This window comes from Calliphora vicina, chromosome 5 (assembly GCF_958450345.1).
Source record: "Calliphora vicina chromosome 5, idCalVici1.1, whole genome shotgun sequence".
Taxonomy (NCBI): domain Eukaryota; kingdom Metazoa; phylum Arthropoda; class Insecta; order Diptera; family Calliphoridae; genus Calliphora; species Calliphora vicina.
The window spans coordinates 29097791-29123268 of record NC_088784.1 but is presented as its reverse complement, the minus strand read 5'-3'; the positions used below and the strand labels follow the sequence as shown (position 1 = coordinate 29123268).

Here is a 25478-nt window from a genome sequence, read left to right as displayed (position 1 = left end):
GAATAAAAAACCGATTAATTTAAAAAAAGTGCTTTGTGTTCATAATTGATACAACTTGTTAATACAAAACAGTTTTAAACACCAGAATGTTGCCTTTTTTCAATTTTAGTGTATACGATAAAAATTTAAAAAATTTTTCTAAAATTTTCGAATAAAAAACCGATTATTTTAAAAAACTCCTTTATGTTCATAAAAATATCAGAATATGGCTTTTTTGAATTTTAGTGTAAATGATAAAAATATATAAATTTTTTTTAAAATTTTCGAATAAATAACCGAATAATTAATCGAATAAAATTTTGGTTTATAGGTATTTGGTGTTAATAATTTTTAGAATAAAATACCGATTAATTGCTTTTTTCGAATTTTAATGTAAATGATAATAATTTATTAATTTTTTTTTAAATATTTGAATAAAAAACCGAATAATTAATCGAATTATTCGGTTTATTATTATTATTAACTTTGGAACAAAGTAACCTATATTGGCTTGGGATGCAACTGTGCAGGATTATACCCCTCCAATTAAAACATTTGGACAAATTCCCCTTTTTCTAAAATTTCATATTGTGGAGTGTTCTGTCGGATTGACTGACAACATTTTCGTGTAATAATCCTCCCACAACTACATCTTTAGTATATATCAGTTCATCCTTCAACTACTTCAGGGGTTTTATATTGTGGCTACGGCCAGCTATCTCCTGGTTGGTATGATACAGGTTATTGGATCTACCCATTTCACCGGCTATTTGGGCTTCTTTGGCTAAGTATCAGCCCAATTCTTTTATCTTGTTTTTCTCTATCCCTTTTTTCCTAAATCTATAATTTAAAATAATCTCATTATTTGTTTAAGCAATTTGGGTTCTTAAAGGCTTTAGTTTGTTGACTGTCTGTTTTTTTTTATTATAATTTTCATTTAAAACTTTACTTTTTTCCTAGATTTTCTCTCCTTATGCTTTTTTTAACACTTCATTTCATTTCAATCTATTTTAATTGCCATTCTACTATTTAAACTTAAACGAAAACTAATCTCTACTTTAATAGAGCAATTCCACCGACATGTGTGCGACCATGACATCAAATTATTTATTAGAAATAAGTAGAGAAAAGTTTTAATAACAAAAAATCCATATATAACTTTCCATTGTAGTTTCAAACATTTTCAATCTGTTCAATATGTGTGTAGGGGGAGGGGGGCAAAAAACTAAGGTCCTTGAAATAATTCTGTGTGTGTTTTTCTCCATTAAAATAAAAACATGAAACTTTCTAATGATGTATAATCACTCGTTGTTTTTTCTATTGTGCACAAACATAGACAAACATAAAGTCTATAGTTTAAAATGTTTATAAACCAGCGAATATTTCTAAAGAATTTTCAAATCTTGAATAATTCATGTGATTATAGGGAATAAAGGGACCGAAGTTTTGTATATGAAGGTATTATTAACTAACGTATCCTTTCTCGTTTCTGTTGAAACCCTAGTAACTCCTAAATGTCTCTTAGATTTGGTCAAATATCGGTAGTATTGAACAATTAACATTATTTCAGTTCAATGACATTTTCATATTTAAAACAATCTAAAAGTTCTGAATTTTCCTTAGCACATCCTTTCTTTTCTATATCAACATTCACTGGGTTATGTTTTTCTCTTCGTTTTCCCATTTATAAATATATGCTTCCATATGCCTGAGTGTATGTACAAATGTGAGTGAGTTTATTTGTTTGTTTGTTAGAAAAATATATTTTTAATTTTTTAACATTAGGATGCATTTAAGTACATTTTTCTATTAAAAATAAAGCAGCTACATAAAAAACCCATTTGCACTTATGAGTCTCTCACATAAAAACACACAGCCCAGCAATTTCATTAGAAGTCCCTTTTAGACTTTTCTGTAAAGCCAAAGTACCAAATGACTTATTGGGGTCATTTGGTACTTATTAGCTCATTGTAATGCAAAGAGAAGACAATTGCTTACTTCATACATCCCGAGTAATCTAGCTTGAAGTTAATAAGGAATGTTGAGTGTATGCAGAAGAGGTGTTGTTTGCCAGAATTCGGTTAATGGACAGTCTCTATGAGAGTTCCTGAGAAGAAACCAACAACTAAGACGACATATTTAGACTATATCCTCGCCACTTTACTTAGAGTTCGTTGATTTTCAACCAGAAGCAGCTGTCGCGGGAATGTTGTCTTCTTGTAGCTAATAGATCCCTAATTGTAAGTCAAAGGACAGTTGATTTACTATTAGGGATCTATTAGCTACCGACTAGGCCAAATCCTTATTAAAACAAGTAAGAGAGCTATATTCGGCTGTGCCGAATCTTATATACCCTTCACCAAATTATACTTTAAATATTTTTAGGTGAACAAAATTTTTATTTTCAGTTTTTTAATTTTTTGTAAAAAAAAAATTTTCGAATTTTTTTTTATTAATTTTTTTTAAAAATTTAAATTTTTTTTTTTTTAAATTTAAATTTTTTTTTATATTTTAAATTTTTTTTAAATTTAAAAAATTTTTTTTTTGTTTCTTAAATTTTTCTGGTGAAAAAAAATCGGTTTAAAAAAAAAATTTCCGATTTTTACCCCATTTTAGGTTCAACTTACTATATGGTCTTATATACAGTGGTAGACAAAACAATGGAAACTTTTCCAAATATTCCATATGTAGCCCAAAATTTAAAATATTTTTTTAAAATAAAAATTTTTTTTTAGTATTTTATTTGTATAGTTTTATTTCTATAAATTAACTGAAAAACAAACAACATAATTAATTATATTCTGAAAAAAGGGAACAAAATTAAAAATATTCACTATTTCGCAACTGACAAAACAATGGAAACTTTTAAACTTCTGCAAGAAAGAAGTGTAAAACGAAAATAATATTTAAAAGAACGATGTAAAAAGCATCCTGTTTACAGTTATTTTATTTTTAAATTCTGGTAATTTTTCACAATTTCTTTTTCTAAGAAAAAATAGGATAATTTTAAAAATTGAACATACCCGAGGTGTCCTACTTTCGGAACCCCTAGTCCCGCTCCTGGTGGGCTCATGAGGTCCAAATTCAAAACTTAAACTCGACTACACTTCCTCTTTGCGCATGTGAATCGAAGTATGGGTTTAGAAGTTACAGATTTATTTCCCTCTTTTTTTATTCTCATACCACTGTGCGTCGTTTAATCGAGCTCAAATTTCGGGTATATATCTGATAAGGGGAAATTCCGCCATAGATTTTTTATTCACTCTAGTGAATACCCATGCTTTGGACCAGTTAGTCACTTTGTAATCTATGTAAGATAAATTGACTTCCACACCAATAGTGATCCTAAATTTTAGCTAAAATCACTAGTTGGGGGGACTGCTACCCAGAACAGCTGGGTCTTGAGACACCCACACTATTCATATGATTACACATATGAGTAAGTGGAGGAGGCTGCTTTTGTGTTTAGTATCCTTGCTCCAAATTAAATTGATTTGTTTGTTTATTTTTGTTATTTCACAACATATAACATATTATATGTATGTACTCTCTTTTTTCACTCTCTTTATGTTTTCCATTAAAGAAAAAAAAAAAAACAGACAAGAAAAATGAAAATTGTTTGATTTTGTTTTTTTGCTGCAACATCTAACGTTATTTTTATGTTTGTGTAGGGAATAAAGTAAAAGTTTTCCATTATTATGACTTTGTTATTGTGTTTGGCATTTTTCGTTTCTCTGATTTTGTTATTGTATTTTTTCCATCTACTTTATTTATCGATTTTTTCAGTTCTCCCTTCTCTTTGTATGGGAGAGTATAAATAAATAAATAAAAGTGTCCTAAAGGGAGCACAGAGGGAGTAAAAATTGTAACGGTTAGTTGGTGCAAAATGTGTGTATGTGTGCAACTATGTGTAGTTGGTTGAAGTGTATTGGTGAAATCACAGCCTATAAATTTATTCCTTTTCCTACACACAGCAAAAAGTGAAAACATTAATGATTTGTTGTTAGTGTTTTTTTTTTGTTGGTATTCGGTTAGTTAGGTTGTTGTCAGTAGTTGACGTGGTGTAGTTGAGTAGTTTTTATTGTGTGATTGCGAAAAATAAAATTGAAAACAAAATTAAAAACTCTAGTCGTATTGTGGTGTGATGTATAAAAGTTTTGTGACAATAGTCATATGCACGAGTATTATTAAAATTAAATTGTGTTTAATTTTCAAATCCTTTACTAGGAGTGGCAAGGGTATATAAAGTTTGTCAATCCATTTGTAATTTTCACATATTTCATTTTCATCTGCATGTTGAAATCAACTTTCCTAAGCCACCAAATAACTTACAAATATGGTTGATAAATCAATATATCCGCTATAGAGCCGGTTCGATTCTTATTTAAAATCGAGAAAATCGGCCCACAAATAGCTGAGTTATAAGGAAAAGAACACGACAATCTCGATTTTTGACCTATTTTTGATCTATATTTGGATTACAAAGTCATTAATATAGAGAATATGGATATCTAAAGTATATCAAAGTCCATTGCAACGATGTTTATAGGGCTATAGTTAGTTGGACCTACAATGGGTCAAATTCGGTAAAAATATTTTTTTCGCGAATTTTTTTTCATCGAAAAATTTTTTTTTGTATTAAATTCTTTTACAAACAAAAAAATTGGAAAAAAGTTTTTAAAAACAATTTAAAAAAAAATAATTTTGTTTAAATAAAAATATTTAAAAAACAAGTAAGAAAGCTATATTCGGGTGTGGCGAATCTTATATACCCCTCACCAAATTATAATTCAAAATAAATATATTTCGGTAAACAAAATAATTTTTTTTTTTATTTTTTGGAAAATTTTTTTTTATTGAATTGTTATTTTAAATTTTTTAAATTTAATTTTTTTTTTGGTTTTTTAAATTTTTTTTTTTTTGGTGAAAAAAAAATTCGCGTTAAAAATATTTTATATACGTCGTTGTAAAGGTCTTTGAAATATCTATCATTAGATATCCATATTGTCTATATTAGTAATCCAGATATATGTAGGTCAAAAATCGAGGTTGTCCTGGTTTTTTCCTCATATTTCAGCCGTTTGTGGACCGATTTTGCTGATTTTAAATAGGAAACTTCTCAAAAGCATATCTGACAGAATTATTGAAGATTTGGATCCCGAAGATATCTGTGGTCTTCAGAAATTGATTTCAACAAACAGACGGACAGACAGACGGACATGGATTAATAGACTCCACTATCTATAAGGATCCAGAATATATATACTTTATAGGGTCGGAAATGAAAAATGTAGAAATTACACACCTTCGTGAGAAGGATATAAGTTTGTCATACCCTTTGTAATTTCCACAATATAATTTTGCGACCCTATAAAGTATATATATTCTGGATCCTTATAGACATCGGAGTCGATTAAGCCATATTAGTCCGTCTGTCTGTTGAAATCAATTTTCTGAAGACCCCATTTATCTTCGGAATCCAAACTTCAATAATCCTGTAAGCCATGCTTTCGAGAAGTTTCCTATTTAAAATCAGGAAAATCGGTCAACAAATGGCTGAGATATGAGGAAAAAACCAGGACAACCTCGATTTTTGGCCTATATCGGGATTACTAAGTCATTAATATAGACAATGTGGATAGCTAATGATAGATATTTCAAAGACCTTTGCAACGACGTATATAAAACCGTAGTAAGTTGGACCTACAGGTCAAAATCGGATAAAATATTTTTTAACCCGAATTTTTTTTCACCAAAAAAAAAAATTTTAAAACAAAAAAAAAAATTTTTTTAAATTTAAAAATAAAATTTAAATTTAAAAAAAAAATCCAAAAAATTTAAAAAAAACAACTTTGGAAAAATAATTAATTTTGTTTACCTAAAAAAAATTTTTTAAAAAAATTTTTTTTTTTTGATTTTAAATTTTTTTTTGGTGAAAAAAAATTCGGGTTAAAAAATATTTTTTCCGAAATATGTTTACCTAAAAAAATTTTAAAATTTTTATTTTCACCAAAGGTTACATAAGATTCGTTACAGCCGGATATAATATTCTTACTTGTTTTTTCATTCATTTATTTTCCCTGCATATTGTTGTATGGGAGTTCAGCAATAAGTTTTCTCTCCCACACTTACTGCATATTTATATATAAACTGAAATAATTATCAATTGATTACATATTGTAAAATCAAAATCCAGCTCAAGGGCTTTTTTTCTGTTTTGTTTTGCTTTGTCAAGATTAATTGAAAATCGTTTAAAAATAAATATTAGAATTTAGTTTGCCATAAATTTTGAATAATTTAACAATAACATCAACAAATATTGATTATAGAAAACGTGTAATCAAAAGGGAAAAAACAATTAATTTGTGTTAAAAATAAAAAAGTGGCCAACCTTTTACGAGAGATATTAAAATCATGGGAATTTGACAGGAAATTCGAATCAAAGTTAAACTAAGTTTAGTAACCCCCATTAACATGAAGCCTGGTTATGCGTTAACTAATAGTTATACTGTCGGTTATAACTATTAGTTTACACATAACCAGACTTCGTGTTACTGGGGGTAAGAATAAGAAAATGTTTAAGGTTTTTTTTTATTAAAAAGTTAACTATTAAACCCCATTAACACAAAGGCTGGTTAGAAGTTAACTTATAGTTATACTGTCGGTTGAAATAATGTTTATATACAGTTTTCATATAAACATTATTTCAACCGACAGTATTAACTTTAAGATAAACCAAAATAATACTTTGTGATAATTAGAGTAAGATTATTAATTTGCAGTTAACTCTTTAAGGTTTAGTGGTCACTTTACTAACCACCTTTTCAATTATATTTTTTGAAGTCATCGTTTAAGTTTATGTTTTGATTAGATAAATATATAAATTTGAAAATATTGAGAAAAATAAATTGTTTAAAAAAACTTTCACGCATTCAATAAAAAATTACAGAGTGTTATTAAAAATTTTTTCGTTAGATCATTCTGAATATAACTATATGATGTATGATGTTCCAAATACTATTAAGTTAAACTGCATTTGATTTAATTTAAATTTATTTTTTAATTTAAATCCATTTGTGTGGAACTTTTTACATATTGAGCTAGAGCTATTGTAAGAATTATTATTATAGACATTCTTTATTTGCAAAATATTTATATAAATATTGTTTCTTAACAATTCAGCTGTACAAATATTAAATTATAACTTAAAACAATGACTTATTCAAGTTATGTAACATTTCAGCTGATCAAATATTAAATTTTTACATATGATTTCAACTTATGTAACAATTCTGCTAGCTAAATTTAGCATTTAGTTTCCGGGGTTTTATACCCTTGTCCATGGGTGTCATTACGTTTTAAAAAAATTTCTACATTTTACATTATCCCCATAAGCATAGCTGCCAGATTTGACGATTTATCGTCATTTTGACGATTTTTGGTTTCAAAAATAGCAATTTGACGATTTGACGATTTCTTTCACGAAAATGACGATTTTCAGCATTATGAAAATATGGTACTATTTTATGAAATAGTTAAAGAATTTTCTCATTTTGTTGGTGAATATTTAGATTTTGAACTTTGTCAATTAAAATTTTTAGATTTTAAATCAATTTTTGTAAATAAATTACTGAAATAAAACGTAAAAATTCTAAAGCACCTTTTTCTATTTTGACAAAATTTATTCAGAATATAATAACATCAATTGAAACCGCCAAGCTTGAATTTATGCTTTAATCTCAGGCATTATTACCTTCCAAATAATGGACCAAATGCTATATTTTAATGAAATTATATTTAAAAAGTAATGTCAGATATTGTTCATTCGGGTCATAATAAAGATTATAGACATTAAATTATATTTTGTGTTTTATTTAAAATTAAAAAAACTTCTGAATAAAACCTTATATTATAATTAAATTGAGCTTTACTTTTTTATTTTAGTGATCCCTTATTTATAAACTTCAATTTTAAGAAATGTTTTTTGATAAATGTGATGTTTTCGTTCACTTTTTAAATAGAAATTTAAAATTCCTGTTAGAATTCTTTACCTTTTCAATTTTCCGATTTTTTTGACGATTTTTAAAATTCGAAATGACGATTTTTGTTGTTTTTATCGGGATATTGACGATTTTTTCCCAAATTCATCTGGCAGCCCTGCCCATAAGGTATATATATTCTGAATCGTTATATATATCGGTGTCCATCTGTCTGTTAAAATCAACTTTCCGAAGCTTTTAAATAACTTGCATACATGATTGATATTGGTCCACAAATGGTTAAGATAAGAGGGTCAAATTTTTTACAAGCTGTGTCATTTAATTTGTGTTTGAAAACCATTAGCAGATTACCTCGTGACTCGTAAATTTCGTCTGCTCATTAAGCGTTATTCAGTCAAATAAAGGCTAATCTTGATAAATACTATGGGAACTCTGCACCATCGATTTCAATGGTAAAAAAGTAGTTTACTGAATTTCGGAACATTCTGGGCGCCCAGTTGAGGTCTCTACACCCGAAACAATTGAAAAAAATCACGATATGGTGGTAGCCGATCGGATATTGAAAGTGCGAGAGATTTTGAAAGCCATAGGCATCACACATGGCTAAGGGGTTTCAATTTTGAATGATCACTTGGGTATGAGAAAGCTTTCCGCAAGATGGCTGCCGCTTTTGCTCACATTCGGGTGCACAAAAGGGTACATACTTGTGCAGTTTTCCTGTCATAAGTCCATCCAACCACGAATGACTTATTTCTTGTTTCCAAACCTGAAGAAATGTCTCAGCGTAAAGAGATTTGACTCCACATATGAAATCATTCACAAAAATACCTATTGTGATGACCTCGACAATTCTTATTATTTGGAAGGGATACAAAAATTGAGAGAAACGTTGGACAAAAGGACTATGTTGAAAAATAAAATAATTTTTTATCCAAAAACATGTGTTTCATTAAAAAAGGCACTGACTTTTGGTCTATAATTTAACCAGGAATCGACTTACAAACAAACAACGCTTGCAGATTATTGAATTTTATTATCAAAATTAATGCTTGGTAAAGAAGGTGCATCATGCTCTTTTTGTGTTCAGCGACGAAGCACATTGCTGGTTGAATGGATACGCAAACAAGCTAAATTGCCGTATTTGGTGTGAAGAGCAGCAAGAACTGCCAATGCACTGTTTAGTGTGGATTATGGGCCGGTGGTATCTTTGGACCGTACTTTTTTTAAAGACGACGAAGGCAGGAACGTTACTGTGAATGGTGAGCGTTACCGTGCGATGATTACAAATTTTTTTTGCCAAAATGGAAGAGCTGGACTTTGCTGGCATGTGGTTTTACATGTTACACAGCATGCAAAACAATGGCCCAATTGTGAGGCGAGTTCCTGGAACAGTTTATTTCACGTTTGGGGCCGGTCAATTGGTCGCCCAGATCGTGCAATTTATGTGAGGCTACGTTAAAGCTCATATCTATAGGGACAAGCCCGCAACGGTTGACGCACTGGAAGTCAATATTGAAGAATTTATTCGTGAGATACCGACCGATATGTTGGAGAGAGTATGCCAAATAGGCGTATTTTTGTCGACAGTCAGGCGGCACTTCTCTCACTGAATGCCTACACAAATTCATCTTCACTAGTTAGGCAATGTAAGAAATCTCTGTCAAGGCTAGGTCGTCTATCTGACATTACTTTGGTTTGGGTACCTGCACGCAGAGAAAAAATATAATTGGGCATGGTTACTGTAACCATTTCAATATTGTTACAAGTTTTTTAACTATATTATAGTCACAGTAACCATTTACATGATTGTGGTAACCATAATATGGTTAACTTACGATTCACATGATTGTCTCAACCATATATATGGTTACAGTAAACATATATATGTTTGTGGCAACCATATTTATGATGAATAATTTTATCATAATATGTTGTTCTCAGATTATGATAAGCCTTAAGCCGAGAGCACCATAATATGATAAGTCCTTCATCATATAAATGGTTGTCACAAACATATATATGTTTACTGTAACCATATATATGGCTGAGACAATCATGTGAATCGTAAGTTAACCATATTATGGTTACCACAATCATGTAAATGGTTACTGTGACTATAATATAGTTAAAAAACTTGTAACAATATTGAAATGGTTACAGTAACCATGCCCTACTATATTTTTTCTCTGCGTGTGCGCACAGGGACCAATACGGTAATGAACAGGCAGACGAACTAGCCAGAATGGGATCTGCCTTAGATATTTCCAATGCGGTCTCAGTAGCAATTCCACTGGGGACTATTAAAGGTATCATCTTCAGACATTTTCATAAATTCATTGACCAACCTTGGTGAGGTAGCCGGGTCTAAACTCAATGACCTACTAAGATATCTCACAGCTACAGGTTGGGTCTAGGTAGCACTTTTTAGTTACATTGCGATGTAAACGACAATACATCTGACGAGTGGTGTGGTCTCATCAAAACGGGGTCCCTTCGACTCTACTTGATTGTTCGCACGTAGTGAACTACCACGTAAACTAACCATGCCAAAATTAGATCCAGCGTATGAACCATTTGGGGTTCAAATTTCAATCAATTTATGGATTTTGCAATTTTTTCTTTGTTAAATGCGGTGTGGTTTTTACTTTAAAATTTAATTTATATTGATTTAAAGTTTAAATCAATGTCGTCGAATCTGTCCAACAGTTTTGAATGATATTCGCCGGTGATCGTTTTACTCTTTTCAATGTAATCGAAGTCAATGAAGTGATTGTTGTCATGACCTTGTTTTCCGACAGACCCACTCTAGCACACGTTGACCATATCAGTTATCTTCTGATATATTCTGTGTTGTGATGTATCCATGTTTCATCAAAGATTACTAAACGGTGCAAAAACTCCTTCGAATTGAGAATGAACATCACCAAATACTCCTTTTAAGTGGCTAAACGGTCGAGAGTGAGCATAAAGCCAAAATGCACTTTCATTCTCTGATCGATCAATATCCTTCCATGAATTCTATCAACTATTTCTAATGCGACGTCCTCTTTTTTGATGACATGAACAGTCGACGTCACACTAAACCACTTTAGTTCCACTGAAATTGATGGTGCAGAATCCCTATATAAGTTATTTCCGAAATCTACCTAGTTCCTCTAAAGTTGGTCATCAGTGATAGAGAAAGTTGACTCATCTTATCTTAAAATTTCGCAATTGGTGCATTAATAACTTGATGGAACTAAATCTACAAAAATTCAATGCCTGACCTTCTCTGTCCTCAAGTAAATACTTCATTGTTGGTTAAAATTTGATACAAACTCATAATGAGTTAAATAAATCGTTGAAAATGTCTTGTCAAAGTTATATTCCCTCAATACCATTTCAATTCATGAATATTTCAACAAATTTCATTAATAGCTACGGTTTATTACAGAGATAACAAGATCGATTTAATCTAAACACACACATTCATACATACTCAAATAAAATCTAAATCCTTTATGGTTTACGAATCCGTTGTAATGGGAAAAGTTAACAGAAAAACATATAAAAGAATCATTAACATTAATATTTATGTGCAAACTTTTGATCCGCTGTCAGACATACTCGTGCATGCATACTATCATCCAAACATATACTTATCATATGAAGGGATACACAGTTCTGACACCCAACTCCTTCCTCCATCCACTAAAACACCACCTCATAAACCACACTTGAATATAGAAATTTTATTATGTATAGTGCGATAAATATCCTTCCTATCATTTACGGTTGTTTTAAACATAGACTTATTGGAATACTCCTTCTCTGCATAACCACAATCACACACACACACTCTATTGCACGTGTGGATCATTAGTTATTATTTGTGTTTCTAGGTTTCTTCTACTTTTATTCTGGACATGAGCTACCGAAAAAAATCGCATGTTTAACAATGAATCAACCCACCCTCCTTCTTTTGCCACAACTACCGCATCGAATGCTAAAAAGATTTCAAGTGTTGCCAATATTGACAGTTATTTAAGATAAGATTTTATCTTTGTGGCTGAGTTTTGTATTGGAGTATTTAACCAAGGGTAGTTTTGCTTATAAAACTAGTTATGTACATGTTTCTTTTCCCTAGTTTTAAAATACATGTTTCTAAAAGAAAAGTCAATAAGTTTATCTTGATTGCTTGAAAATCATTTCAAATCGAGTTTTAATAATGGTCATTTGTCAAGCGTTAAATATATGGGGCTAAACAAAATAAATAGTTTATTTATTTTGAGGAATTTTCCTTTACATAAAGGGAGAGTTTTTCAATAATAGGTTAACGAACCGAAACTGAGTTAATAACGTACCCTTAAGATCTTACATAACTATCCTTAATTTTTGGGTGGATGACTTAACAAATTACAATAGATGAAGTTTAGCTTGACTTCTTTAAATTGAAAAAAGTGTCGCTGAAGCACACCGATTGCTCACCAAAGCTTATGGTGAATGTGTTTCTTCTTACTCCATTAAGATTCTTCTCAAACTCAACAAGAGCTTCCAAAATCATTGGCAGCTACTCAATCAACAATTTAACAATTGTAAGCAGAAGGATTCATCTAAAAGCAGGGCAATTGGATACCATACGAATTGAAGCTGAGAGACCTTGAAAAAAGATTTTGTATGGCATTCATTTACGAAAACCCGAAGCGTAAAAAACTATTTAGAAAGAAGTGGTTGGGAAATTTTTCCTCACCCGCTTTATAGTCCAGACCCCGTCCCACTTCTATTTGTTTCGATCGATGCAGAACATTCAAACACATAGTCTTCAGTTACAGAGTCCCAAAGAAAAGTTATATATATCCTTCAATATCAGATCTCTGAAGATATTGTCTGAAGATTTGACTCTAAACTTACTAATGAATTTGAAATGCATACTGAATATTTTGCTAGTTCGTCCACCTACTAAAAACTATATGCGCAGGTTCCCAAACAAGGTAATGCCTAATAGAATCGTAACTTTGTGTACGATTTGTGTAACTTCAGATAAAAATTGCTCCTCAAGTATTTTTGGGTATAGTCAATCTCTCAGCCTGAATGATTCATGAGGACTTATCCCGAATTCCTCTGAAAAATAACAGAGCCTACACCAAAGTTCATTAATATGATAATAATATTCAGCCAATGTAGTATTTTACAATGATTTATTATTGCGAATATCTCAGCCTGAAACTCACTAGCTTCATCTGAATGAGAGTTTCTCTGTGAAGACCACAGATCCTAGAACACACTTAATCTTAGAACCATCAGTGTATTCTCTAGTGCAATTATTTTTATCAGCTTATCCGCACTGCCTTTCCGCATGCAGGAATTAAATTAAACAATCTCCTTAAGTCATAGAATGGGTTTTCTAACCAGAAGGTTGGTTCAAAAACGAAAACAACAGACTTAACATCCTTGCGAGACCCTATGTTCTTGATCTCCTGAATCATCAAACTACATCCATTGCATATCTCCAAAATCTGAGTCTTAAAGTCACAGAAGGATAAGGTATAAGTAACTTATTCCTTGTTCTTCCGAAGATACCATATATCCTACACTAGAGTTCATCTTAGAATCATTAATGTATAGGCAGGTGCCATGTACATTTACATGCTTATCTCTACTCCCTTTTCCGCATGAAAGGAATTAAACCCTTAATCAACCTTCCAAAGCCCGTAAGTGGTATTCGGTATCAAGAAGGTTGCTTCAAGAACGAGGCAGTAGATTTAAGATACTCACGTGACCATAGGATCTTGTTATACTGCAGAAGGAGTATTGAACTCTGAGGAATATCGAATTTCGGCATCGCAAAATTAAGTTTTCTCTGGAGACTATGACTATTTACAAGCCATGAACTAAATTAAACTGTGATCGTTATGAAATTGTGACCAATAGTACCAATTAATAGTCCAAAATATATTATTAAGTATCCATTTAAAAAAGATAGCTGGAATCAGCTTTTATTAATATTTGACCTTAAATATACTATCCGAAGAATAAGTATATGAAAACTTTGAAAGATGGCTTGAAAACGAATAACCGCCATCATTATTATTGTGCCTTTCTTTAAACAAACAGATCGACCATATAATACCCTACACTAAGTAAAAGAGCAAAAACATGGGTGCTATGACCAATTATGGACTCATCACCATGAAATTAGGTTGTGTGATTTGTGTCTATATGAAAGTTATTTATGTTGAATTTTGTGAGTATACCCACATTTTTAAGCGATTTATGCACATTAAATTGATTTTCGGAAGCGGGTCAATATGGGAGCTATGACTAATTATGGACCGATCGTAACAAAATTTGGTGACATGAATTTTGTGTATATAAAACTTATTTGGAGCGGAATTTGTGGAGATGCATATATAAATTAAACATTTATGACCGATAAAGTCCAATTTCGGGAGGACATTTGTATGGGGGATAGGTGAAATAATGGACCGATTTCAGCCAGTTTCAATAGGCTTGGTCCTTGAGCCGAAGAAATAATATGTACCAAATTTCATCGAAATATCTTCAAAATTGCGACATGTACTCTGCGCACATGGTTTACATGGACAGACAGCCAGCCAGCCAGCCGAGCAGACGGACGGATGGACGGACATCGTTTAATCGACTCAGAAAGTGATTCTAAGTCGATCGGTATACTTTAAGGTGGGTGTTAGACTAATATTTTTAGGCGTTACAAACATCTGCACAAACGCATTATACCCTCCCCACTATGGTGGTGTAGGGTATAAAAAGTGTAAAGCTATTGTTACACTTGCTAATTTGGTTATCTAATTGCAAGCTCCAAATAAGTAACTTTTACTATCAGCTCGCTCAGACAAGATGGGGATGTGAACCCACCTGTACGATAACCATAATGTTATGGCTCCGACTAAACCGAGGGCGGACAACACATAACTTCTTGGCCTCATACGTTCACAATTTAGTAATGTAGTGACAGTGATAACCGGACACTGCACATTTGACAACCAGGCGAGCAGACTTGGCCTGCCCTATAACGACTTCTGCAAAAGTTTTTAAAATGAAGAGGAGGATGGGACAATTTTTCGTCTTCTATGTCATTGTACGGCATTAGGAGATCTACGATCAAGGTTTCTGGGACATCGTTCCTTATATAGTCTTTCTGAGCTTTCGGACATGAAGTTAGAGTGCTTCAAAGCCTTTATCAGAAGTAACAATTGGCTCAATTAATCAAACCAGACACGGGAATCGCCAAGGAGATACCAAATATCCGGCAATTGACTGGTGTGTAATATTCTCCTCTCTTCTCTGACCACCTTCCTCTTGATTTCTTCTACTTCTTTATTCCATCTGACTGTCAGCTGCACTTTTCATTTCTCCCTCATTTTATCTTTATTTTTAGGCAACACAAGGGGACCTATTGCTTGGACCCAAGTGAGCTTCTCCCTTTCCTGTCTCCACCTCTGCTGTTTTATTTTTAATATAATTCCGATGATATTCTTGGTGTTTCTATAACAGGGAAAGGCAACCTATACTATTGCATTTTACGATTGTATTAGTTATACACTCTCTCCGCTCTCACCACGAATCGGTGTTGCCAGTAAACTTTCGTCGCTTTTCCCCAATTAAAAATGTAAAATCTCATATTGTTCATCATACATCTTTAAATGTTGGGACATATTTTTTTTTCACTGGCAACGCTGATTCTTAAATTGTGCGATAAAAAACGATACACAACCTGCTTGTTTGAGTTCTCAAGCTAGACTGATTAAAAGTTGTTTATTTCTCTACAATGCGTGTGCACACGTACGTAAGAGAAGAGTTAATGAAAAACGCGGCGCCCATGTTTTGCCTTTCCCTGTTCTATAAGGACCATAAGGTGGCTATTCCTGTCTTCTTATCTCTCTATCTTTAACAAAATGTTTCGTTTCTTGCTGAAATAATCGCAGATTTCCAAATTTTGTTTAATACTCCATATTATTGTCTTGCCTTTACCAAACTCTCCTAATTTTTTTCGAAATCCAGAGCTTGGTTTTCATTAACAAAATGGATTAATATATTTAACTTTACACAGCGCAGCACAGAAACTTTTCTGAATCAGTTAATAAATAGAGACATGGTTTGAGTGCCTGTTAGTGGTACAAAACAAATTATAACTCAAAAGATATCTTAAAACATAAAACTTTATTTCTTCTTGGACCAGCACTCAGGAGATTACCCCTACTCATGCAAAGCATTTTGTTGGAACTAGGAAAATAGGTTATGGGAGGGAGGGCTGAGGGAGTAGTGTTTGTGGACATTCGATTTGAACTTTCCTACATTGAAAATGACAGGAAAGAGAAGTTTGCTCCACATATGGACAGTACGGCTAAAGAACGAATTTTCCCTGTAGTGTGTTGTGCGGTCCACTGGCCAATCGGCCACAAAGGGATGTGTTGTTGATGAAAAACGTGTACTTCTTAAAAATATGCGGGTATCAGTAACAAGTTACCTTACTTCATTAGAACTCATTCCATTGTAGTACCATTAGAACAGAGAAACGCAGCCCACATTGCGTCGGTGCTCCACCGAATCCATAATTTTGGATTGCCTACTGTCACCAATAATCACCACCTTCTCCTTTACACGGTCGAGAAGCTTTAAAATAGACTTTGAAGCACCGGCCCATACATGCGAGTTGTATTCCATTCTCGATCGAATATAGGTGGTGTAAATAGTGAGGAGATCAGATGGAGTGAAGTAATTCCTACACCGTTTCAGAAAACCGAGACACTTAAATGCTTCTTTCGACACTTGAAAAATGTGTTTTGTATTGTTTGTTCCTAGTGCTAATGGTAATATTCCATTGTTATTCCATCAATCGTTTGAATTTGTCTTAATATTCATCCAGCTTCAATCAATCGCTTTCCATGTTCCACAACCATAAAGCTAAATAAAAGATCTTTATTCTTCCTGAGATATTCGCAGATTTCCAGACTTTCTCCTTATTGCCTTGCCTTCATCACTCTCTTAAGATCGCTCCGGAAACCAAGTTGAAATTGACTTTATTTCTCTAAATCTCTCCAAAGACCCCAACTTCAGAACCAAAAACCTGCTTAGTGGGCGTTTTTATCATGTTGGTAATTTGATTTGGAATGCTGGTGATTTTATTATTGTCTGTCAATCCTATTACTAAATCCTTTCCACATCCTTTTTCCTGTTATTTCCTTATTTGAACAATTTATTATGCTAACATGGGTTGTTGTTGCTCTTATTGTTATTATCCTTTGTTTTGTTTTATTAAGCTCACATCTGGCTTTTCTCTATTCTGTCTGTTAAAAGATAACCATAAAAAATGCGAAAAATAAAAATATTCAACATTTTGGAGTTAAAGTTTTTCCTGGCATTTTCTCACATTAATGTTTTTTATCATGTTGTTTGAAACCACCCTCTTCTTCTCCAATAATGAGAATTTATTTTTAGCCAACCTTCTTTATGATGCTTCTTTGCTGGAATACAGGAATACAGAAATACTTAAATGTCTATGTCGTTTATCTTTGTGTAGACATTTTAACTGTCAGCTTTTGGGGGGATTTGCAGCGTTTTATGTTGGGTTTTTTTATGTTGATGCTGCTGCTGCTGTTGTGTAACTGTTTATATCTTTCAACTGTCAAATCATGTGTTTTAAATCGATTTTATTGTCAGTGTGTTTAGAATTTGCTCATAAACATTTGGATTTTGTTGTTTCTACTTACTATTAGTTGAATTCGTTGTATAAAAATGTCTAACAAGTTTATTTATTTCCTTTTCTTCATTTCCTTCTATTTCTTTATCTTCTGTTATACACATTTAGTTTCCTTTCCTTTGCTTTGTTTTTATTTATTTTGGAGCTTTAAGCAGTCGCTGCTGCTTTTCAGTTTTTTGATGGGACAATAAAATTTCTCAGTCCTGGTTAGTGTCAATTATATACCGACGCTTTATGGTTTGTTAGATTTTGCGGGGTGTTGTTTAGGGAGTTAGGGTTGGTGTTGTGGGAGGGAGCTTGTTTTTCAAGTGTAAACAAACTTAAATGTTTTCAGGGGATTTTTTCATTTCAACTAAAGGGAGTTTGGGAAAATGAGGATTGTCAAAAGTACTTAACTGGTACTTAAAATAAAAAAAACAACAATGCCTTTCTAACTGAGGAGTTTAATAGATAAATTCTCTATCGCATATATTTAGCAATTTGAAAATAATTTAGCTGTTTATTAGTATAAAAAATACGCGATAAATTTTGCTACTGGTATCAAAAGTAAATAAACGTTTTATATTTCAATTCTGTGGAACTAATAAGAACAGTCATCGTTACTAAAACATTCCAAGTGCATTAAATCATTGAATAAAAACAAAATTTTTTATCAAATATGGAATAAACGCTTTGTATTTTTTAATTATTTACAATATTTTAAGCAACATTTATAATGTTTTTAAGATAATTAAAATACAGCACTAGGATTGTAAAATATGTTTAGTTCTATTCAATTCCTTTTAAACAACTACTCACTAATGATTTACAACTAATAATTTTATCGTACAAATCATTTTTTGAAGATAAATAAAAGTGTTTTTTTACTCATGTTCATCATTTGTTGTTTTTGAAAACATCATCAAGATCGCAACATCGTCATCAAACACTCATCATCATTAAACATACATATTTTCCAAGTGCCGAAAGAATCCTTCAAGTGGTGTAGGAATTTTTCACTCCATCTTATCTCCTCACTATTTACACCAACTATATCCAACCGAAAATGGAATACAACTATCATGTATAAGCTAATGCTTCAAAGTCTTTCCAATTTCTGGATGGGGTCATGCAAATAAAGTCGCTTTCAACGGTCGCAAGACCCAGATCATGTCGCTTTCAACGCTCGCAAGACTCAGTGTTACATGTTAAAACAAGTAAGAAAGTATGGCTGGTCAAGCCCGACCATATAATACCCTACACTAAGTAAAAGAGCAAAACCATTTTTCTTTTAAAATTTCAATAATTTATATTTTTGAGTGATTTTCGGAAGTGGGCCTTATATGGGAACTATGACCAATTATGGACCGATCACCATGAAATTAGGTCATGTGATTTGTGTCTATATGAAAGTTAACCATGTTGAATTTTGTGTGTATACCAACATTTTTAAGAGATTTATGCACGTTAAAGTGATTTTCGGAAGCGGGTCTATATGGGAGCTATGACTAATTATGGACCGATCGTAACAAAATTTGGTGACATGAATTTTGTATATATAAAACTTATTTGGAGCGAAATTTGTGTAGATACATATATAAATTAAACATTTGTGACCGATAAAGTCCAATTTCGAGAGGACATTTGTATGGGGGCTAGGTGAAATAGGCATGGTCCTTGGGCCGAAAAAATTATGTGTACCAAATTTTATCAAAATATCTTCAAAATTGCGACTGTACTCTGCGCACAAGGTTTACATGGACAGCTAGCCAGACGGACGGACGGACATCGTTTATGGATGGTGTAAATATTTGATGTTCTGGGCATGAGAATGCAGTGTGATTTCCGCTGGACTAAACGCATTTCGCAAGTGAAATAGTGTATAGGCCGAGGCTTCAAAAAATATTTTGTAGTTTGTCGACTGCGTACAAGAAGATGATTGTTTCTGTCCGTAGGAACCCCAACTCTACTGCAGCACCGACACAAAATGCAATAAATAATACACGTTTTTCATCAAGAATTCATCCCTTTTTGGTCGATTGGCCAGTGGACCACGCAACAGGGAATATTCCTTCTGTAGCCGTACTGTCCGTATGTGAAATAAACTTCCTGCTGAAGCCAGTCACTTTCAACGTACGAAAGTTCAAATCGAATGTCCACAAATACTACAGCCTCTTTCCTTCGCATAATCTACACAGAGAAAACAGATTTGTGATAGCAACCGAATATGTTGCCAATAAAATGATTCTACCTTAGTGATCGAATTTTACAGTTTCGGCTACAAAATTTTAGAAGGGGTAACACAAATTTTGGTTGCTTCAATTGGAATTCTTCTTTATCAACTTACAAAACCTTAAAATTCTATGTGTGGCAGGGGAAGCATAATTAAACCTCCTTTAAATAGTTACTGTCACTGCTGCCGGAACCGTGATAAGGATATTACGAACGATCTATCTGAAGTATTAGAATTCGGACAATGAGATCTTATTGCATAACTCAATGCGATTGGTTGGATATAGTTTTCATTTTACTATCACCTTTTTTTGATTTAGTTCATCGATCTCATTGATTGATGTTATTTTGTAAACCAACCAACCTTAATTGGGTTGTGATCAGCAAAAGATCACAGTATGGTTAATATTTTATGTTTGTTTATACTATTAAATAGAGAGTTTTGCTAATATGGATCGAGTGTAAAGAAAAGTTGCACAATAGCTTGCATTATCCCTAAAAAGTCATAAAGTCGATAAAAATAATAAAGAAAATAAGATAATGAAAATGTATGTCTTCAGAATAAAGCGAAATCTATTTTTTATTGCAGCTAACAACTTGCTCTCATAATTGGTTGTTTTGTTTTTACGAAAGCAGCGCAAGAAGTTCATCAAATATTGGTTCATATTTTTTTAAATTTCTATAAAATATATGCTCAAGTAAATATCTTATATTTTTGCACTTAGCTTTTATTTAGTGTATATTTTATTTTATTGGTACTGACCATTTTCCTGATTTGGGTCTCAAATAAAACATATTTTAAAGCCTTTATTAATATTATATACATAGCTTGCCAAATCCGACATCCGTCTAATGACTATGCTCATCTCTTAGGACAACTTATATTGAATCTGTCCCTACAAAAATCTCATACACCGTTGTCCATTTTTTTTATTTTATTACCAATTTTAACGAAAACGAATTTTGAAGAAAATTTTTGAAAAAAATTTCTACTTAAATTAATTTTACTGTAGATTTTAAACTAGGTTTTAAACTAGGGTTTGATAAATCTTTAATTTTAACCAATATAGTATTCCAAGTTTTTGCAGTAAAAAATGTTTGTTTAGTTTATATGTTGTTTATATCTGGAACCCACTGTAACTCGAAAAATATCAAAAATTACTCCCCGGGAGGTTATCAATAATCTAAAATTGCCAGTTAGTTGTCGAACTGTTAGCGAACTTAGGGCAAATAAGGCAGAGGTCTTGGTTGCTATCGACCCATTTAAAAAATGACTGGTCGAGACAGAAATGGAAAACTGTCCTTTTTTGAATGAATTCTAATACAATTTATGCCCGTAACTTCAACAAATAGAAAACTACGGTGTGAAATATCTAAAAGGTAACATGACATTTATTTCAAATCTATCCATACGGGTAAAAATTACCAAATATTTTTACTCAATAAGTAACTAGGCACTGAAAGATATCTGTTGAAATTATGGGCATTAGGAGACAGGTTAAGAGCACAAAGTATACAGAGATGACAAGAAAATCGAAATACAAACAAAAGCCAGTTCTGAAACAAAGAGAGAAATATGAAACCTGATTATCTTCTGTCCCACATGGGTCCAGTCTCTTTCTGGATCCAAGTACATAAATAAGACAGTCAAGTCAATTGGCGGTGGCAATATTATTTCAGCACAACTATGGTAAAAATTGGGGTTGTCATTCCAAGAAAAATTATTCGAATAATCGAGGATAGAATATATTTTTTATTCGAATGAATAACATTTTAATATAGAATAAAAAATTATTCGATTAATAATTGGCGATTAATCGAATATTCGAATAAATTTATTTTCAAGTTAAAATATAGAAATTACTTTCTACATATGTATATTCATTTTCTGGTTTTAAACATAATTTTATTTAAAATATTTGAAAAAGATGTTTTGCAGTTTATTCGTTCGAATAATCTAGGAAATTTTTAAAATAAATCGAAACATTAAACTCGAATAATAATAAAAATTATGATATTTTATTCGATTAAACTTAAACTCGAACAATTAACAAGCCTAGTTACAATAGGATAAGGTACGTGTTTTGCAGTGGCCTGTCCAATCGCTAGTTCTTATTCCCATAGAAAACCTATAGGAATTTGTAGATAGCAAAACACAGACTCAAAATTATACCACGAAGGAAGCCAAATGATTCATTAATAGGGATAACAAGGGGTATCCAACAAAATACTGAGTCACTAAATGAAAGACAAATTTTGTAAAAATCAAAAATTGTATATATTGAGTTACAAAACATTTATTTTGATATATATCCCACTAAGCGACCAAAAACCTCTTAAATGGATGTACTTAAGCTTTCTTTTGAGCAAAAAAAAAATTAAAAAAAGGGAAAAAAAGATAGAATTTGCAACAAAAAAAAATCAAAAATTGTGAGTCTTGAGTTACAAAATATTTATTTTGATAGATATCCCACTAAGGTCTTCAAAGGTCTTCAAGGAAAAGTCTAAACTTCTTTTGAGAAGTCAAAAAAGTTATTGAATTTGGAAAAAAAAGTTTAAAAAATTTTGTATTTTTTTTCGAAAGATTGAAGAAATAGCTATCTAAACTATTTGGGACACATTTTGCTAAGAACAATAGGCAATAAGTTACATGGATGAGAAAAAACTCCTGTTTGGCCAAAATGTCAAATTTTGATCCCCTCTAAATCAGAGAGTTCTCGACCAACCTTATTGAAAAATTGTGTCTGATTAGAACTAAACTTGGTGCAAATTTCATCCCGATCAGAAGACATCGATTTCAAAAGTTGGTTCACTTGACATGGAATCCCCCATATACATACATAATAATAAAACACTAAAAAATGCAAATTTCTTATGAACTCTTTTCTTTTGCATTTAAAATATTTGGAAAAGTTTCTATTTTATTCATAATTTTGTTTGAAGTAAAAGTCCACATATCGACACTTTTTAGGATAAGAAAATTATTATAAACTTTTACAACCACCCACACACTTATCAAATTTATGTATTTTATTCCTTTTTTACAGTGAAAACAAAAAGCTAATAGCAAATTAAAAGTTGAGAGAGAATAATACAAAACAAAAAAACCAAACATCAGCAGCAGCCTTTCAAAAAAACCATAAAGTACCAAAATCAAAAAACACAAAGATGTAAAAAACAGAAAAAATACATATAAAAAGCTATGAAGAACAAAAAACAAAAAAAAAAAAGGAAATAGTAGAAGAAAAAAAATAATAACCAGGATACTGACCTTTTTTTCTATATTCTACATGCGACTAAACGACGAAGACAGCGACGACGACGATAAAACTTTTTTTGCAGCATAAAATACCGGAATAATGATAAATTTAACTCTACACATTTGAGAGACACAAACACACAAAAGAGAGCTTTTTCTTTTGCAAGCCAGCAAGGAGAGTGAGTGAGGTTCCTTGTTGTTTTGTTGATTTTGCTGGTTTTCTGTTGTGTACGTGTGTGTGTGTGAGCAGCAGAGGGTGGGTGGTAAAAAATGGAAAATATTTGTTTTTGTTTACGTTTTTTTTGTTTTTTGTTTTTATTTTGATTTGATATCTTTTTTGCCTTAACAATTTTTCTTTTTAGGGGGGTTTTTTGTAACACTTGATTTTTTTAAAGGATTTTTTGTTTTGAGAGAGCGAGAGCTTAAAAGAGAGTTAGAGCTCAGGCGCTGTATAATAAAAGGAGCTTATTATGATGATGTTTTGCTCTTGCTAGTAAATTAGATATTTTTTTTCTTAAATTTTTCCTTTTTGGGTGGAGATTTTTTTGTTTGAAATGGAATTTTTCTTTTATTTAAGTGTTTAATTTTATAAAACTTCTTTTAAATTTATTAAACATAAAAACACTTTTTGTTAGATTTGTTATAACTTTTTTTAGAACATTTTTTCCCCTTCTACATAGACACTTTATTTGGTTAATAAACGTTTAGTTTATTATAGATTTTTTTTCATATTCTTTTTTATCAACTTTTTCTTTATCTTGTTATTCGTATTTAGAGTGTGTTTTTGTTGTTTTTTTTGTCGATTTTTTTCGTAATGAAGCTTGTGGTACTTAAACTTCTTGGCTCACACACTTTCGGCCTAAACAGACGAGACCAGCCAGTCAGCCAGCATCCAAAGTAAAATACAAATAATAATGGTTGGTTGCTTGGTTGTTGTTGCTTTGTTATTATTTTATTACATTAAGATTTTTGTCCAGTTTGGCTTGTGGGCCAATGTAAGCCAGCCAAGTCACACAAATGGCCATATAAGTCAAACTCACACAAAAAATATTTTGTTGCTTTTGCTGCTGCCGCTACTACCGATGTTGTTGTTGTTGTATTGAATGCTGATTGCTATAAATATGTTTGTTGTTGTTGTTGTTTTTTAGTTTCTTACGTTTGAAACTCAAGTGTGGATACTTGCTTAGGAACCGGTTTTTGCACTTTTTTCTCCAAAGATTTATTTTCTTTTTTTTTGTATTTATTTCAATTTTCTGTTGTGTAAAATTTCTGTTAACAAGAACACTTTTTCTGCTCCCAAATACTTTTTTTCTTATATGAAATTATTTTTAGCTTCTTCTTCTTCTTATTCCTTTTTAGCAACAACAAAGGAAATTTCTGTAAAAATTCCTTTTCTTTCTTTAAACTAATTCTGAAATTTCTTTGTATCTTTTTTGTTTCAATTATTATTTTGTTTGCTTTTTAAATTCTTTATATACCGTTAAAATTGATTAAGAATTTATTAACAAATTGTTTTATCAAACACTTTAGAACACTAACAATTTGTTTTGATTTTTTTTCCTTCTTTCTTTTATTATTTTTTGCTTTACAAATATAAAAAAAAAACACAGCAAATATTTAAACGTTTTAGCCGTTATTATTATCAATTCGTACCGTCCGCAACGACATCAAAAACTCAACTGGCTTTTTATCAAATTGCAAAACTCCACTGGGAAATTTGCTCCCCTTTTTCTCATTATCAAACAAAAAGAGAATTTCTACGCAATGTTTCAATTCCATTTGCGCATGTAAACTCTAAGAGAGTGTCAACACTAGAGCTCTACTAAACCTCTACTAAATAACATAAACAGTAATAATAAGAGCTGCAAAGCTAGTAAAGGGGAAAGAGAGAATTTCCCTAACAGGTATAAAAACCTGCAAACAAACACTCAAAACAAGTTTAATATGAGTTTAGGTAGCAGGGCTGGGAAATGTTAATTATTATTAGAAGCATCAAAAATATGTAAAAATATTGTTCTTATTGGAATTAATTGATTTTTTTTTGGAATTTAAGAATTTATTAGAAATTATTAATTATAGAAATTCTAAACGGATAGTACGATTTTAATAAAATTTCCCATGGCTATAGAGGTGTAGTTGAGTTTATGTTATGTACACCTCAATGTTCCGATCCGATTTGAAAGATTTATATAAAAATATATGAAATCTACTAGCTATAGAGATATAGCCACATATAATTTCTTATAGTTTACGAGATATTCGCCTTTTAAAATTTAAAAATCAGCTTTTTTTCTACCTTTGTCAGATAAAT

At 31.5% G+C, this 25478-nt stretch overlaps 1 protein-coding gene across 7 annotated transcripts in view; it reads right to left on the bottom strand.

Moving 5' to 3' along the window:
- Window positions 1-24801, bottom strand: part of Prosap (prosap) — a 322296-nt gene extending 297495 nt beyond the window's left edge. For 3 of the 7 annotated variants that reach the window (XM_065514421.1, XM_065514419.1, XM_065514416.1), the window contains exon 1: window positions 23180-24801. The gene's annotated coding sequence lies outside the window, so the exon portion shown is untranslated. The remainder of the gene's footprint in view (window positions 1-23179) is intronic. The other 4 variants (XM_065514420.1, XM_065514415.1, XM_065514418.1 and 1 more) reach the window with 2 other exon arrangements.
- Window positions 24802-25478: the final 677 nt, after the last annotated feature.